This window comes from Mya arenaria, chromosome 3 (genome assembly GCF_026914265.1).
Source record: "Mya arenaria isolate MELC-2E11 chromosome 3, ASM2691426v1".
Lineage (NCBI taxonomy): Eukaryota > Metazoa > Mollusca > Bivalvia > Myida > Myidae > Mya > Mya arenaria.
Window position 1 is genome coordinate 7,832,655 of NC_069124.1, and position 14,833 is coordinate 7,847,487.

The 14,833-nt window shown below is 39.0% G+C and overlaps 1 long non-coding RNA gene across 1 annotated transcript; it reads left to right on the forward strand.

Moving 5' to 3' along the window:
* Nucleotides 1–1,362: 1,362 nt before the first annotated feature.
* LOC128227432 (uncharacterized) lies at nucleotides 1,363–3,221 on the forward strand. The gene is made up of 4 exons (XR_008259818.1): nucleotides 1,363–1,453; nucleotides 1,923–2,019; nucleotides 2,259–2,356; nucleotides 2,653–3,221. It is a non-coding gene; the product is annotated as an uncharacterized LOC128227432 (long non-coding RNA).
* Nucleotides 3,222–14,833: the final 11,612 nt, after the last annotated feature.

The window sequence follows — 14,833 nt, forward strand, 5'->3', positions numbered from 1 at the left end:
ACGTATTAAACATATTATACATGTATGAATATCATTAATAATAACACTCAAAAAACAACAGTTAATTTAACCAACAAAAAGATCCAACAAGTACTAGCAATGGGAATCCAACCAATATGACCTGACAACCTACAGTAGAAGTTCAATCATCACTTCATCACTTCATTTTGGTCAAATCAGGCACAAGTAGATATCCATCCATTAAATGCAGTCCAACCAACACTTGTGCTTCCATTAAATATTGTTCAACCAAAACTTGTAAATCAACTGATTATAGCTGTCCAAACAACAATAACTGTCTATCCAACAGTGATTCAAATAACACTAGTTGTCCATCACACATTCTGTCCAACAAGCAGTCCAAACAACACTGGTGGTCCAACCAACACTTCCGGTCCAACCATTTATAATTGTTCAATCAACACGTATGGTCCATCCAATATAGCGGCCCAGTAAGCAATAGATGCCCAACCAACATTAGTGTTTCAACAGGCACTAGCTGTCCATCACGTTGCTACCAATCTAGCAGTCCAACCAATTGTAGTGATGTTCTTCATTGAAAGCAATGATCTCAGAAGATAACATCAGCATATTTGAATAATATCTGTAAAGAAAGGAATGGAACATAAAAGTATATTTTTTATAAAAAAAGTAAATAACTCTCAGACTTATTTATGGATGGGGTTTAAGACAATCTGGACAATTTAAGTGCAGGCCTGGGTGTATGTGACTAGTCCTGTGGCCATCATAATATTTAAACATAACTAACTAGTAACAAATTATTCAGAAGACTACACAGGTGACAGCATGACATAATTGCTCTTTCTAAGTAAAATGTTTATTACATAGTAATAAAATACACAAAGCATTATAAATATCATACCTTATATTGATGAGGATTTATATATGTTCATTCATAAGACTTATTAGTTATACCTGGTCATGTACATACAGATTCCTTATAATAGATTTTGATGGTCAGATAGTAAAACAGACTAATGTATTATTTGTATTGATTTTCAAGTAAAACAGACTAATGTATTATTTGTATTGATTTTCAAACAAATATTTTTAGAATAGATGATAATTATTTGTTGTTAATAATACTCCAATAAGAAAAGTACCGCAGTCTTTTCTGAACCATCTACCCCACCCACCAGAACTAAGTGTCCAGGTAAACAGTCAAGCGATTTATAGCTCAAATAACAAATGTCATTCAAATAATATCACAATAATGTAATAAAAATTCATTAAAATGACAAATCTAATATAAATAAATAAATTATAACAAACCTGGAATGATAATTAGTCCGCTGTTATTGTACTTCGTTATAACCCGGAAATAAACCGGAAGTCACCCTGGACCGCAAAGGATTATGGTCTATTGGAAAGTCGAAAATGTTTGTCGAAATAATGCGCCAAATAAACTGAAGTGTTGTTTCGTTTATTAAAGGTAAGTTCAAGCAAAGTTTGGGGTATAATTCAATTACATTTATAAGGATCTTTTACGCTAACATTATTGTTTAAAATAACATAGCAACATTTTAAAGTAATGAACAAATATGTTTTGTTGTAATACATTTTCGCGACAAACGTACGAAATACGTTTTTGTAGAAACACAGTTAAATGAATGTTTGTGACTAGCGTACAGCTAATACTTCATTGTTATATATTTTAACAGCTATTATATTTGTTACTTAATGTAAGTAGGCTATTTTTGTCTAAAAAAAGAATCAATTGCCATAAATGTCCGGCAGCGATGCAAAAGTGGGTGGGAAGGTCAAAAACTAAAACGTTTAAAAAGTCCTTATATAGTTTTGAGGAACGATCTTTTAGGGGAGTGAAACATCTATTATTGGCAACATGTTTTGGTGTAGTAAGTTATAGTTAAGTGTCTGAAATGTTGTTTCGTCTATTTTAGCCGGCCTAAGTGAGCTAACAAAGAAATCATCAGTCCACAAAAGAATCAACCAGGGAAGGAGAAAAACATTCAAAGCTGCAAATTGCCAAATCCATCAGTGAGTAGACTATTTTTAAAGCACATGGTAAGATTTCCATGTTGCAATGGATAAATGGGTATGAATCATGCTAGTGAAATATTGAACCTCAAAACTAAGTAGAAATTGATTTTTTTTAACATTTTAAAGTTTGGTCCTTCAATGGGCTTTTGCATCACTGCTGACCCTTGACCTTTTAAAAAACCACTATGCAAGCAAATTATGGTTTTGTGTCTGAAATGTTGTTTCGTCTATTTTAGCCGGCCTAAAGGAGCTAACAAAAAAAATCATCAGTCCATAAAAGAATCAACCAGTGAAGGAGAAAAACATTCAAAGCTGTAAATTGCCAAATCCATCAGTGAGTATATAGACTATTTTTCAATTCCCATGGTAAGATTTTCATTCTGATTTTGAAAACAATATGGTGAATGTGTGGAGTGGATTTTATTTGTAACGGACAAACACTTATAAAAATATTTTTTTAAAATAAGACTCAATAAATTTGAGCACTTTAGTTTGAACAAATACAATAATCTATCATTAATTTATATACCTGCGACATTGAAATCTTAATTCGCACTGATTTGATAACCAACTGGCCGTTAGTTATTGGAAAATATTGGCAGTACAAATAAAAAAAGAAATATTTTTCAGGTTGGAAGATGGATGTCAAAGTCTCAGACAAAAGCTTCCAGAGTTGAGGAGAGAACACTTCAACAAAAACAAGCACGAGAAGAATGACTGCAAAAAAGTTTTTCGCAGATTCATTTCCTTATCAAGTGTATTTAAGGAAAATGGACCTGTCTACAGAGACTAGATGTAAATTGTCAAGGACTGCAATGAGCAATTCAATGACTCCTTTCTAATTGTGTCAAGTGTCATAAAAAATTAAAACTGTTATAAATGGACGTGTAGTAATGATGAAATTATTACCCTGTTTGCGAATAACATTAACTATTCATGAACTTAGTTCATGAATGACATTTTGAAAAAATCATGTTCATGAACTGTCAAGTTCATTAACTAAGTGGGAGTTCATGAACATGATTTGTCCAAATTGTCATTCATGAATAGTTTATGTTTTTCTTTAAAAGCACACGCCAGGGGCTAGAATAAGGTTAGGTGAATAAGGGTCCTCTTATTTAAACTTCAGATAGGCTTGCACAAGCTCGCAAAGTGAATTGTAACGAGCTTATCAAGCTCGTAATATTGCTCATACAAGCTCGTAAAGCTGCCCATGACGACCTTGTTCAAGCTCGCGACGTGAAATGTAACATGCTTGTCAAGCTCGTAAAATTGCTCATACAAGCCTGTAAAGCTGCTCGTGACGAGCTTGTACGATCTTGTTTTTAAGCTTGTACTATCTTAATTTTGAGCGTGTACGAGCTTAAACGAACACGTACGAGCTGGTATTTGTTTCAATTACGGCCCATAATAGCTTAAAGCTCGGGCGCGCTTGCTCGCGAACTAGATTGGGAAGTTGATCGTACGATCCCTTGACAAGCTCGTCTTCTAGCTCGCGATTTTCATAAGGGTATTTTCATAAAAAGCAGAAACAGCCATTTCCCTCAATTGGTAAGCCGCAAACTTTTGAAGAGCCATTATTTCCTTATGCATTGGAATAATTTGACCAAGTAAAGTTTTCCTCGTAGCTTTCAATGGTATCTATAGAACAGCACCACAAAAATGCCCTGCCTACTCTTTTCAGATTTTTTTCTAAGTAAAATAAGTTTTTTTCACTTTATCAACTTAGCGTTTTATATAAAAAAATGACATAGAGCCAAACTGAAATGCTTCAACTTGTCGAAACTTTGCTTTTCTGGTCCAGTTATATACAAAGGTAATAGAACTGTTCAGTTTAACAAAAGAAATTTAGTGATCATGTGTTTATAGACAGTCTAAACACCATTATATGCCAAATTGTTTGCTTCCAGGACAAATGGCGCAACAAAGGAAATGGCAAAAAAACACCAAAACTGAAAGATTCATGACAACTGCTAGTGTTTTCATGTATGAGGTGGCTACATGATGTAGAAAATGCAGAGATAGCATTAATATGCCCATTTTTATTTTATTTTTACTTTAAGTATCTGTTTTGAAGGCTAGATTTGGCATTAAATTCAGAGTACAGCACTTCACCATTGTCTATAAGTTGCTTATTTACACCTGATTTGTTTTAAATCTCACGCTTTTGAATCATTTACACACAAACAAGTACTACAGAGTTGACTAATATTTTCATTCTTCTGAAATATTGGATTCAGAGCTGCATCTCCTGGTTTCAGATTGCAGGACTACCGCTGGGGGGGGGAGGAATCCGCAGCTAACTGGAGCTTATTGGCACATCATGATCTGCAAGCAAGACACAAAAGCAATGTTTTACACTTATAAAACTATCTGCCACAACTGTTAAAGTTTGAAAAAGGCCTGTAAACACTCATTTCAGGCATACACAACCTTTTATGTAGTCATAAAAGTGATAAATATGCAGAAAAGGTCATGAATTCAAAGGTTTTCAGGACAAATTTAATGAAATATATAGTCTTTTGAACATTTTGCAATCAGTTTTTAAGAACTCAAAGGTTAATATCATCTTATTGAGTACCCAGATACATTTTGAAAGCATTAAAACCAGACATGCTTAGAACTTCTTCTTACTTGGAGACAGTATACCTTTCTCGATAATCCTTGCCGAGAGCCGGTATGGAAAACCACACAAGACCACATTTTGACCAGCACTGGTTCTTGTCCTTGAAAATTCGTCTGTGGCTACAGCATCCAGGCTGGCTATTGAAATAAACAGTAAATTAGGGTTTTTAAGACATTTATAATGTATTAAGGTTGTTATGCCCCCCTTCGAAGAAGAGGGGTATATTGCTTTGCACAGGCATGTCGGTATGTCGGTCGGTCGGTCGGTCGGTAGACCAAAGCTTGTCCGAGTGATAACTGAACAATTCCTGGACATATGGTCATCAAACTTCACATGAAGGTTGGGCCTGACCAGTAGATGACCCCTATTGATTTTGGGGGTCATCGGGTCAAAGTTCAAGGTCACAGTGACCTTTAATGGTAAAATAATTTTAAAGCTTGTCCGAGTGATAACTCAACAATGCCTACACCCATGGCCCTCAAACTTGACATGGAGGTTGGGCCTGACCAGTAGATGACCCCTATTGTTTTTGGCGGTCATCAGGCCAAAGGTCAAGGTCACAGTGACCTTGAATGGTAAAAGGTTGTCTGAGTGATAACGTGACAATGCCTGCACCCATGGCCCTCAAACTTGACTTGGAGGTTGGGCCTGACCAGTAGCTGACCCCTATTGTTTTTTGTGCTCAATGGGTCAAAGGTCAAGGTCACAGTGACCTTGAATGGTAAAAGGTTGTTCGAGTGATAACTCAACAATGCCTGCACCCATGGCCCTCAAACTTGACTTGGAGGTTGGGCCTGACCAGTAGATGACCCCTATTGTTTTTGGGGGTCATTGGGCCAAAGGTCAAGGTCACTGTGACCTTGAATGGTAAAAGGTTGTCTGATTGATAACTCAACAATGCCTGCACCCATGGCCCTCAAACTTGACTTGGAGAATTGGCCTGACCAGGAGATGACCCCTATGGTTTTTGGGGGTCATCTGGCCAAAGGTCAAGGTCACAGTGACCTGGAATGATAAAAGGTTGTCCGAGTGATAACTTGACAATGCCTGCACCCATGGCCCTCAAACTTGACTTGGAGGTTGGGCCTGGCCAGAAGATGGTCCTTATTGATTTAATGGGTCATTGGGCCAAAGGTCAAGGTCACAGGGACCTGGACTGGTAAAAGGTTATCCGAGTGATAACTTGACAATGGCTGCACCCATGGCCCTCAAACTTGATATGGAGGTTGAGGCTGGCCAGGAGATTGTCCCTATTAATTTTAGGGGTCATTGGGCCAAAGGCCAAGGTCACAGTGACCTTGAATGATAAAAGGTTGTCCAAGTGATAACTCAACAATGCCTGCACCCATGGCCTTCAAACTTGACATGGAGGTTGGGCCTGACCAGTAGATGACCCCTATTGATTTTAGGGGTCAAAGGTCAAGGTCACAGTGACCTTGAAAGCAAACTCGACAATTCTTGGACCTATGGTCATCAAACTTGACATGGAGGTTGGGCCTGACCAGTAGATGACCCCTATTGATTTTAGGGGTCAAAGGTCAAGGTCACAGTGACCTTGAAAGCAAACTCGACAATTCTTGGACCTATGATCATCAAACTTGACATGAAGGTTGGGCCTGCCCAGTAGATGACCCTTATCGACTTTGGGGGTCATCAGGCCAAGGTCAATGCCTCAGTAACCTTTAACGCAAAAAAGTTAACAAATCTTCCCCCACTGATATCTCAACAATGCCTGAACCTATGATCATTAAACTTGACATGGATGTTAAGCCTGACCAGTATATCACCCTTATAGATTTTAGGATTCATAGAGCCAAAGGTCAAGGTCACAGTGATCTTGAATGGTAAAAGGTTGTCCGAGTGATAACTCAACAATGCCTGAACCCATGGCCTTCAAACTTGATTTGGAGTTGCATCTGACTTGTAGATGACCCCTTATGATTTAAGGGGTCATCGGGTCAAAGGTCAAGGTCACAGTGACCTTGAACGAAAAAAAACTTGTCTTGTGATAACTTGACAATGCCTGCACCCATGGCCCTCAAACTTGACATTTAGGTTTCTGGTGACCAGCTGATGACTCTGGATTTTGAGTTCATAGATTCAAAGATCATGACGGCCATAACACACTTTATCCTCACACTTTAATGGTCATAATCTTAAAACAGCAACAAATCAGCTGTCATTTCGGTCGATGCATATTTCATTCAATTGTCCAATTTCGTGGGTACTTGAATTCGTGGATTTTCTTTTTTGAAAAAAAGAAAAGAATCGAAGATGCGATCATCTGCATAATATCCATGCGCTGGCCCGTGATTTCCGTCTTCTTTGTCACTCGGTTTATGACACTCGCTAATGTGGTACGACATGCCAATTAGTGCATATACCCATGTCACTTATCGATTTAATTGGGAATAAAGGTAACAAAAGAAGATGTACCCTGATCATAAATACAGATAGGGGAAGCCATTGAATGCCAATTAAGAATTTTGCAAACTGTGAAAACACCGAAAAGGTGCGTATATTGTCACGTTCGGTGCTTAGTAACCTTCAATATACTAATAATCGATTAATTATTTCATTAAATAAAAAAATCGAGTATGGACACTCATCACGCACATCTTGTAAACTTGGAGATTTTCATTAACAGCACACGTTTAAACACGTGCTTATAACTGTCTTTTGCTGCATAAAACGCATTTAATTGATTTGGTTCATTATTTGTTAAAGGCAGTTATAATATATTAGCAGAATAATGATCGTAAGTTATACAGTGAGACAGGTTTTAACACACACTGTATACTGCGACCTCTGTAAAGAATATACTAGAGTATGTACGTAACAAGGCAATTGAAAAAGTGAATGAATGGTTTATATTTTGTGGGATCTTGAATTCGTGGATCACCCAACCCACGAAAACCACAAACATTAATGCCCCACGAACATTAATGATTTCACAGTAGGCCACCTCTCCAAAAGCTAGAGACCACAGTTATTTTTACTATATGTTTTATATAGACACTAACCTGGCTTTTCACTTTAAAACTGTCCCAATTGAAAAACAAGTAACCGGCTGCTGTAGAACAGTCCAAGACACAATATTTAATCACCAGAAAACATAGGGTTGACCATTGTGTTTTCTCACAAAATTGAGTAGTAATACATGACCCTGAGGTCAAGACGGAATAAGGCTACAGACAACCAATTTACATAGTTCCACAGGCAATGATTTTTCCATTTTTTACACTGAAAACTATCAGCTTTTGCAATACAGTGTCCAATTATATTAAGCTCTATGCAAAAAGGCCACCTGTTTCTTCTCTTTCATTCAACTTTAATAAAATATTGATACTTGAACACAAGCACTCTTTTCTGTATTTACATCCGGATATTGGTCAATGGGGGGCAGATAACTGGTCTTGAGCCATTTTAACTGCTTCATGTGTGAACACAAATTCTGGTGTACCATTAATTCATGTCTTGAATGGGTGTTGTCCAGCAATGTTAATTCTGTTGTCTCACACTGATTAATAATTGCATAGACTGTCCCACCACTTGTAAGGAAATACTTGATCTTGCCATATCTTTTGGTCCCGCAATCAGTATATTGTACTGAATACAGTTTCTTTGCTTAGTCCTGTCATATTCTTCAGAAAACAGATTTTTTGTTTGGACTCTATGACACTTCTTGAAAATCTCTGGTCCCAAGTGAGCCCTTTCTATAAGTATTGTAAGAGTATTCTTCAAATACATTTCAAGAACTGCCATTTAACGTGTCTTGAATATTCTAGAAATACATGCTAGAATTATTCTTGAATAATTCTAGAGTTATTCTAGAATGTTTCGCAGGAGCACCTTAGTTCAACAGAAAGGGCTTCTGACACCAGTGTAAGAGTATTCAGTTTACCCCGTTTATGACATGCAAGATATTATTTCGCTGGAGTGACACCTTTTTAGTCTTTAGTCTGTGAAGGTTAATTATTCATTGTTGAACGAGAATAAAAAGACGAAAATATGTTTAAATGTTACTTATTTTATTTGTTATAATAAACCAATATTGAAGCAATATAGTTACATTTGCGACGCCATCCGTAGTAGTCTTACGTTGTGTAAGTTACTGTTAGTCATGTTAGTGTACGTATAAATTTTGATGTTGTCAGGCCTAAAGAAATGAAAAAAAATCCCTGTTCATCTGCGCGTTCCCTTTTATATCCAGCTCTTGGATACATCTTCAGCAGCCACCGTAGCAGTACTTCGTCAGCTCCCGCCAATGAAAATGCTGCATTCGTTAATTTCCCTCTTCTCAGCCAATCAAAAGGACGAGGCAAAAGTCTTCTACCTTATGTCAGTCCGCGGTCCAAGAAATAGTTATTGGCGAAACATTAAAGATATTGCTAATTTCAATATCTAATATACTAAAACTATTCTGCTATATTAATACTTCCATATATAATCATAGTGTAAATTAACTTTACATGATTTGCTGTGTTACTTCGCAAATCTCACGAACCAATATTTCGTAAACAGACAAGTTCAGATGGCGCCACATATACAAGTGATACAAAAAAGTTACTTTCCAATGGAATTATGACGTTATACCAATGAGATACAAATAGTGTAAGATATACTCTTTCACAAGTGACAATATGGCAATATATTTTATAGTGATATATGCATGAAACCTTCTTCAATGGTTATTTACATGCAAATGTCATATATTTCCGTGACCTGTCAAAACTGTCAGAAACTTGGCACATTGATATCTATAGAAATCGTGGTAAATATGTAAGTATGGTTAAAGTTATTGTTCATCGTTATTGCCAATCCATGTCAAGAAGCAGTCCCAGTCCCTCATATTATACTTCCCCTCTCTTTATCAAAATAGTCCTCCTGGATTATACAACAGTTTGATTAAATAATTGATAAGACAATTTAAATATCTAACTTTATATACTTTTTAAGAACACATCAAACATTTTTAAACACATAATAACAGGAATGTATTAACTTAGCATTACTTAGTATGAATATAAATTTTCTAAACACACTGTTCAATGAGGAGGAATATAAAAAACGCACAATTTAAAGTCTAATCTTAATGCTCTTAGTGTCCATCTCTTCAAAAATCATGTCGCAGTCAGTCCACCTTTCGACACGCTCAAGGCTTCCTAATATTTCTTGAGATACTCGATTTTCAGTTATATCCCCCTTTGCTATTCCGTTCAAATATGCAAAGTTATAGAAACGAATCTTCGAGTCTATCTTATTGCAGTCCTCTTCTTCAACCCCGGGCTTCCCTTCCGCCTCAATAGCCATGAACTGGTACTTGTCAAGTAGGGTCCTTCAGGTCAGGGTTGGGAGAAAGTCGCTGTCAACAACTGTTCCAGGAAGATGGCAGCATACTCATGGGCCATAAGTCTTTGGTCAGCTGTCATGGAGCGCCAGTTTGCTGGAGGCCAGCATAACTTCTGATGACCTTGCTGGAACAAAAACTCCGTGACATTTGACCAATCCCTCTTAGCCGGCGGACACATAGGCATACAGCCCTTCATCAGGAGACGGACAGCCCTGTCTTTAAATCCACCCTGGCTCTGTTCACTGCTTTCTGATGATGAGGAAGATGAACTGGCCGTAATGCTCCTTGGTGTACTATGTCTAGCATCTCCAAATGGCCCAACTGCTTCTTTCTGTGGAGCCACCTCCTTCCCCCAACACAATATCATCTACATATTCCAACTCATTATCTTCTTCCGCCCTCTTTCTTTTCTGTCCTCTTTCCTCCACATTGGTCTTCTCTCCCAGCTCAGCACTAGACCCTTCTTTCCCCTCTCTTTCCTTCGCCTGTCCATTGGTCACTAACTCTTCGCCACATTCCGTCCTCCTTTCGTGACTTCTTCGACTGGCGTTACCATGTTCATGTTCTGTTCTTCTGTCCACTACCTTTCGCTGGTTCTTGCTTGGTGTTGTCTCCCGCGATGTACCTTTGGAGTTCTTCCGCAGCTCTTTATTTATTTCTACACCTGATCTCCATCCCGCAGCCATCCGTTCTGTACGTTCCTTTCTGTCAGTCCATTCCCTCATTACCTACCTGGCTTCATACACGGCACGCGAATCAAAGGAATCATAATCTGTGACATAGTCATATACCCTGGCATACTCCTGGATGCTGCGCGAAGTAGAACGCATTAGCCCTGTAAAATCTGTCCTTAGGTAGTTTCACCTCCGTGTGTACAGCCTTCACATGGACTTCACAAACTCCGATCCTGGTGTAAATCTGCTCCGATGCCTTACACCATGGACAGTATACCGATAATAGACGGTGGGCTGATATGACGTGGGCACGCAGCATCTTCTGGCTTTGAAGGTAGACCTCACGCAACTAGGATTTTACCCTGAAATATCCAACCATAGAATAGCGAATGAAGGGATAAACTGAATCTAATGTTCTTTAGTTTAATACAATGATGTGTACTTTTACAATTTTAATATTATTTAAAAAAAACCTCCACAGACTAACACAAATGTTTATTGTCTAATATAATTGTATGTTCATATTTATGTGCATTTTGACTGGACTTTTGTAATCCACTGTGGAATGTTTGCCCCCCTGTATGGATAGAGTCTGTCCACGTGGTATACCTTTGGACACGCTCTAGATGACAATTTCACCTTGCATACCATGTCATCTATTACCCTAGTGATTAGAAATGGACCCTTCCACTTTACGGCTAATTTAGAGCTAACTCTGACTTTTCGTGAGGGATCGTGCAACCAAACTACTTGTCCCCGCAAGAATTTACTCTTCTTAGCGTTACAGACATAGTGTTTCTTTTGATACATGGCTGCAGACTTCAGATGCTTTCGCCCCACATCATGACAAAGTGTCATTTTTCTTTGTAGTCCAGCAACATAGCTTTCTGGTGTTGTGTCTGTTGTTATTTTCAGGGCACCCAACTACTGCCTGTAATGGAAGACGAATATCGCGTCCAAACATCATTTTGTTCGGTGTTATTGAGGTACTTCTTTGTGCGGATGATCGATATGCCATTAACACTTGTTGAAGGTGGGTATCCCAAATGTCCTGTTCAGTTTGACAATATGACTTCAACATCGCCAAGAGTGTCCTGTTGAACCTCTATAGTCAATTTGCCTGGGGTTTCTTCGATGTTGCGTGCATCGTCTGTACTTCACTTCATTCTTTTTCTCTTTTACCGTAGGGCTGTCTTCTTGGTGGCTGTCTGATAGGGTTAGCTGTTCCAGTGTTGATAGTGTGTTTAACTTGGTTTGTACATCCAAGGTCATCAGATGATCTTGCAAATATGTCTTGATATTTGTTAAGTAATTTCTCAAATTTCTTCTTTTCCTCGGTTTGAAGGTAGACAACACTTCGCTCATACATTCTTGCACATGCTCTGGTAGCAGGACCTCTTGTGAAGATATATCAATACATTCATTGGTACTATTTGTTGGCATCAATTGTGTGTAGTGTCCGCCTCTGTATATCCCATGATCTTATATGTTCCGTTATGAAATCTTGCTCTAGTATGCCCTGTTGGGGAATGTCGCAAACAATGACCTTAACTGTAGCCTTGTATCTCCCTAACGTCATATGCACACCACAAGAGCCATGCACACCCAGGGGGGTTCAGTCTATAGCGTGTACATAATTGTTGTGTTCTAGCAATATGGCTGTGTCCTTTCCCAACTTTATAAAAGTTTCCTTTGATATGAGCGTTGCGGTAGCCCCACTGTCTAACAAGAGCTCCACCGCTGTTTCTTCTATGTTTCCTTTAACATATATACCATTGTCCCTTGCTGTCGAGTTGTCCCAGATATGCCCTACCCTCATACCCCGCTTGTCAGGGCCGCATCACGACCTACTGATGAGACGGTTTTTAAGTTTTCCGACTGCAAAAATCTTCTATTGTCACTACCTCTCACCGGACAATCCCTAATAGAATGGTCCCCTGCACCACATCTATAGCAGCACGACCTCGCAGGACTTTTGCTTTTGTTAACCATTTCAAGCTTGTCCAACCGTTGCTCGATTCTGGTTATGACATTACACAAACTTTCACAAATTGTTTGGCTGGTATTGTTAGGCATTGTTGCTTGCACTTGTAACTCCTCGTATGGGCAGCGACCCTGTGCCGATGTTCGCTCGTCCTATCACCTCTTCATAGCGTTTGACGACTACAACGGCTTCGCTTATGGTCTTACAATTTCTATCCATTAGGTGACACCTCATTTCTGCGGAAACGTTCTTGTTGAAATGTTGAAGCTCCAGCATCTCTTGTGCCTCTTTATCTAGTGTCGACTTTGCTTTTTGGGCCAGCAACCATACTTCAGCACTAAAAGCAGCTATTGTTTCAGATTTTCCCCTTATCTTGTTCTGCATTTTCGAAAGCCACCTATTCTGTTGCCGTTTACTGCCAAACCTCTGCTCAAGTCGGCTTGTCAGTAGCTTGTAAGAACGTTTTTCCGAAACAGGTAGAGAACTGTAGTGGACACGTGTCAGTTGCTTAAGGAAGGTCGCCAAGTACAATAGTTTTTCTTTATCTGTCCACTGTGCCAGCTCCGCACAATCTTCAAAATAAGTAAAATACTGGTCCCAATCTTCTTCTCCTGTATATGGGTCGGGTTTGATGTTTGGGCGTGGGCGTCTCCTGAACATCGGTCCTGTTTCAGAATGGTCACCCTCACCATCATTACCTGGATGCTTGTTTCCATGTTCATGTTGGTTTATATTAAAGTCGATCTCAGAATCGGATTGGTCACTATTATCACACATTGTAGGACAAATGTTTGGGTACAGAAAGGAAAAAGAAAAATGAATATGGTTACGAACTTCCTTCCTTTAATGTATGATAGTACATAAGCATTAAACAGATGTATATATTTATAAAGCAGTCAATTCTGCTCCGTAAAATCCGCTCCCGCTCAGCTATTCCGTTCTGCGACTCCCGCTTTGCAAGTCAGCTCTGCCGCTCCGTTCTGCCGCTCCCGCTCTGTAAATCCGGTCCTGCTCTACAATTTCGTTCTGCCACTCCCACTCTGCTATTCCGTTCTGCCGCTCCTGCTCTGTAAAATTTGCTCCCGCTCTGCTATTCCGCCCTGCCCATCCCGCTCTGTTAAATCCGCTCCCGCTGTGCAGTTTCGCTCTGTTTCATTATTGTGAATTGGACAACACATATCAATTTCAGTTTTCCTAACACCAGCCACACTTCTCTCACTGACAAACTGCTGCTGCTGATTGACATGGCTTCTCATAGTTTGATTGGTAGTATCATACCGAAAACTAGGGTCGTTCCTAATTCTGCTCTGTTTAAGGATGATTTGTTCAAACACACGGAACAGGTGTTTGAGGGGGTATATAGGAGTGACCTTGTATGTCGGTAGGTCGGTCTGTCTGTCGGTCGGTCGGTCTGTCGGTTTTCATGAAAGGCTAGATAGATTTGAAAAAATTTTGGTACACAGGTGTAACATCAGAAGATACAGGTCAAGTTCGATATTGGGGCTGGTGGGGCCAAGGTCAAGGTCACTGTTACTAAAAATAGAAAAACGGTTTCCGGACAATAACTTATGAAAGGCTCGACAGATTTGAAATTTTTTTGGTACACAGGTGTAACATCAGAAGATACAGGTCAAGTTCGATATTGGAGCTGGTGGGTCCAAGGTCAAGGTCACTGTTTCTAAAAACAGAAAAACGGTTTCTGGACGATAACTCATGAAAGGCTAGACTGATTTGAACAATTTTTGGTACTCAGGTGTAACATCAGAAGATACAGATCAAGTTAGTGAGCTTTGTCAGTCGGTCGGTCAGTCGGTTTTCATGGTTTCCGGAAAATAACTCGTGAAAGGCTAGACAGATTAAAAAACAAATTGGTACACAGGTGTAACATCAGAAGATACAGGTCAAGTTCGATATTGGGGCTGGTGGGGCCAAGGTCAAGGTCACTATTACTACAAATAGAAAAACGGTTTCCGGACGATGACTCATGAAAGGCTTGACAGATTTGAACAATTTTTAATACACAGGTGTAACATCAGAAGATACAGGTCAAGTTCGATATTGGAGCTGGTGGGTCCAAGGTCAAGGTCACTGTTTCTAAAAACAGAAAAACGGTTTCTGGACGATAACTCATGAAAGGCTAGACTGATTTGAACAATTTTTGGTACTCAGGTGTA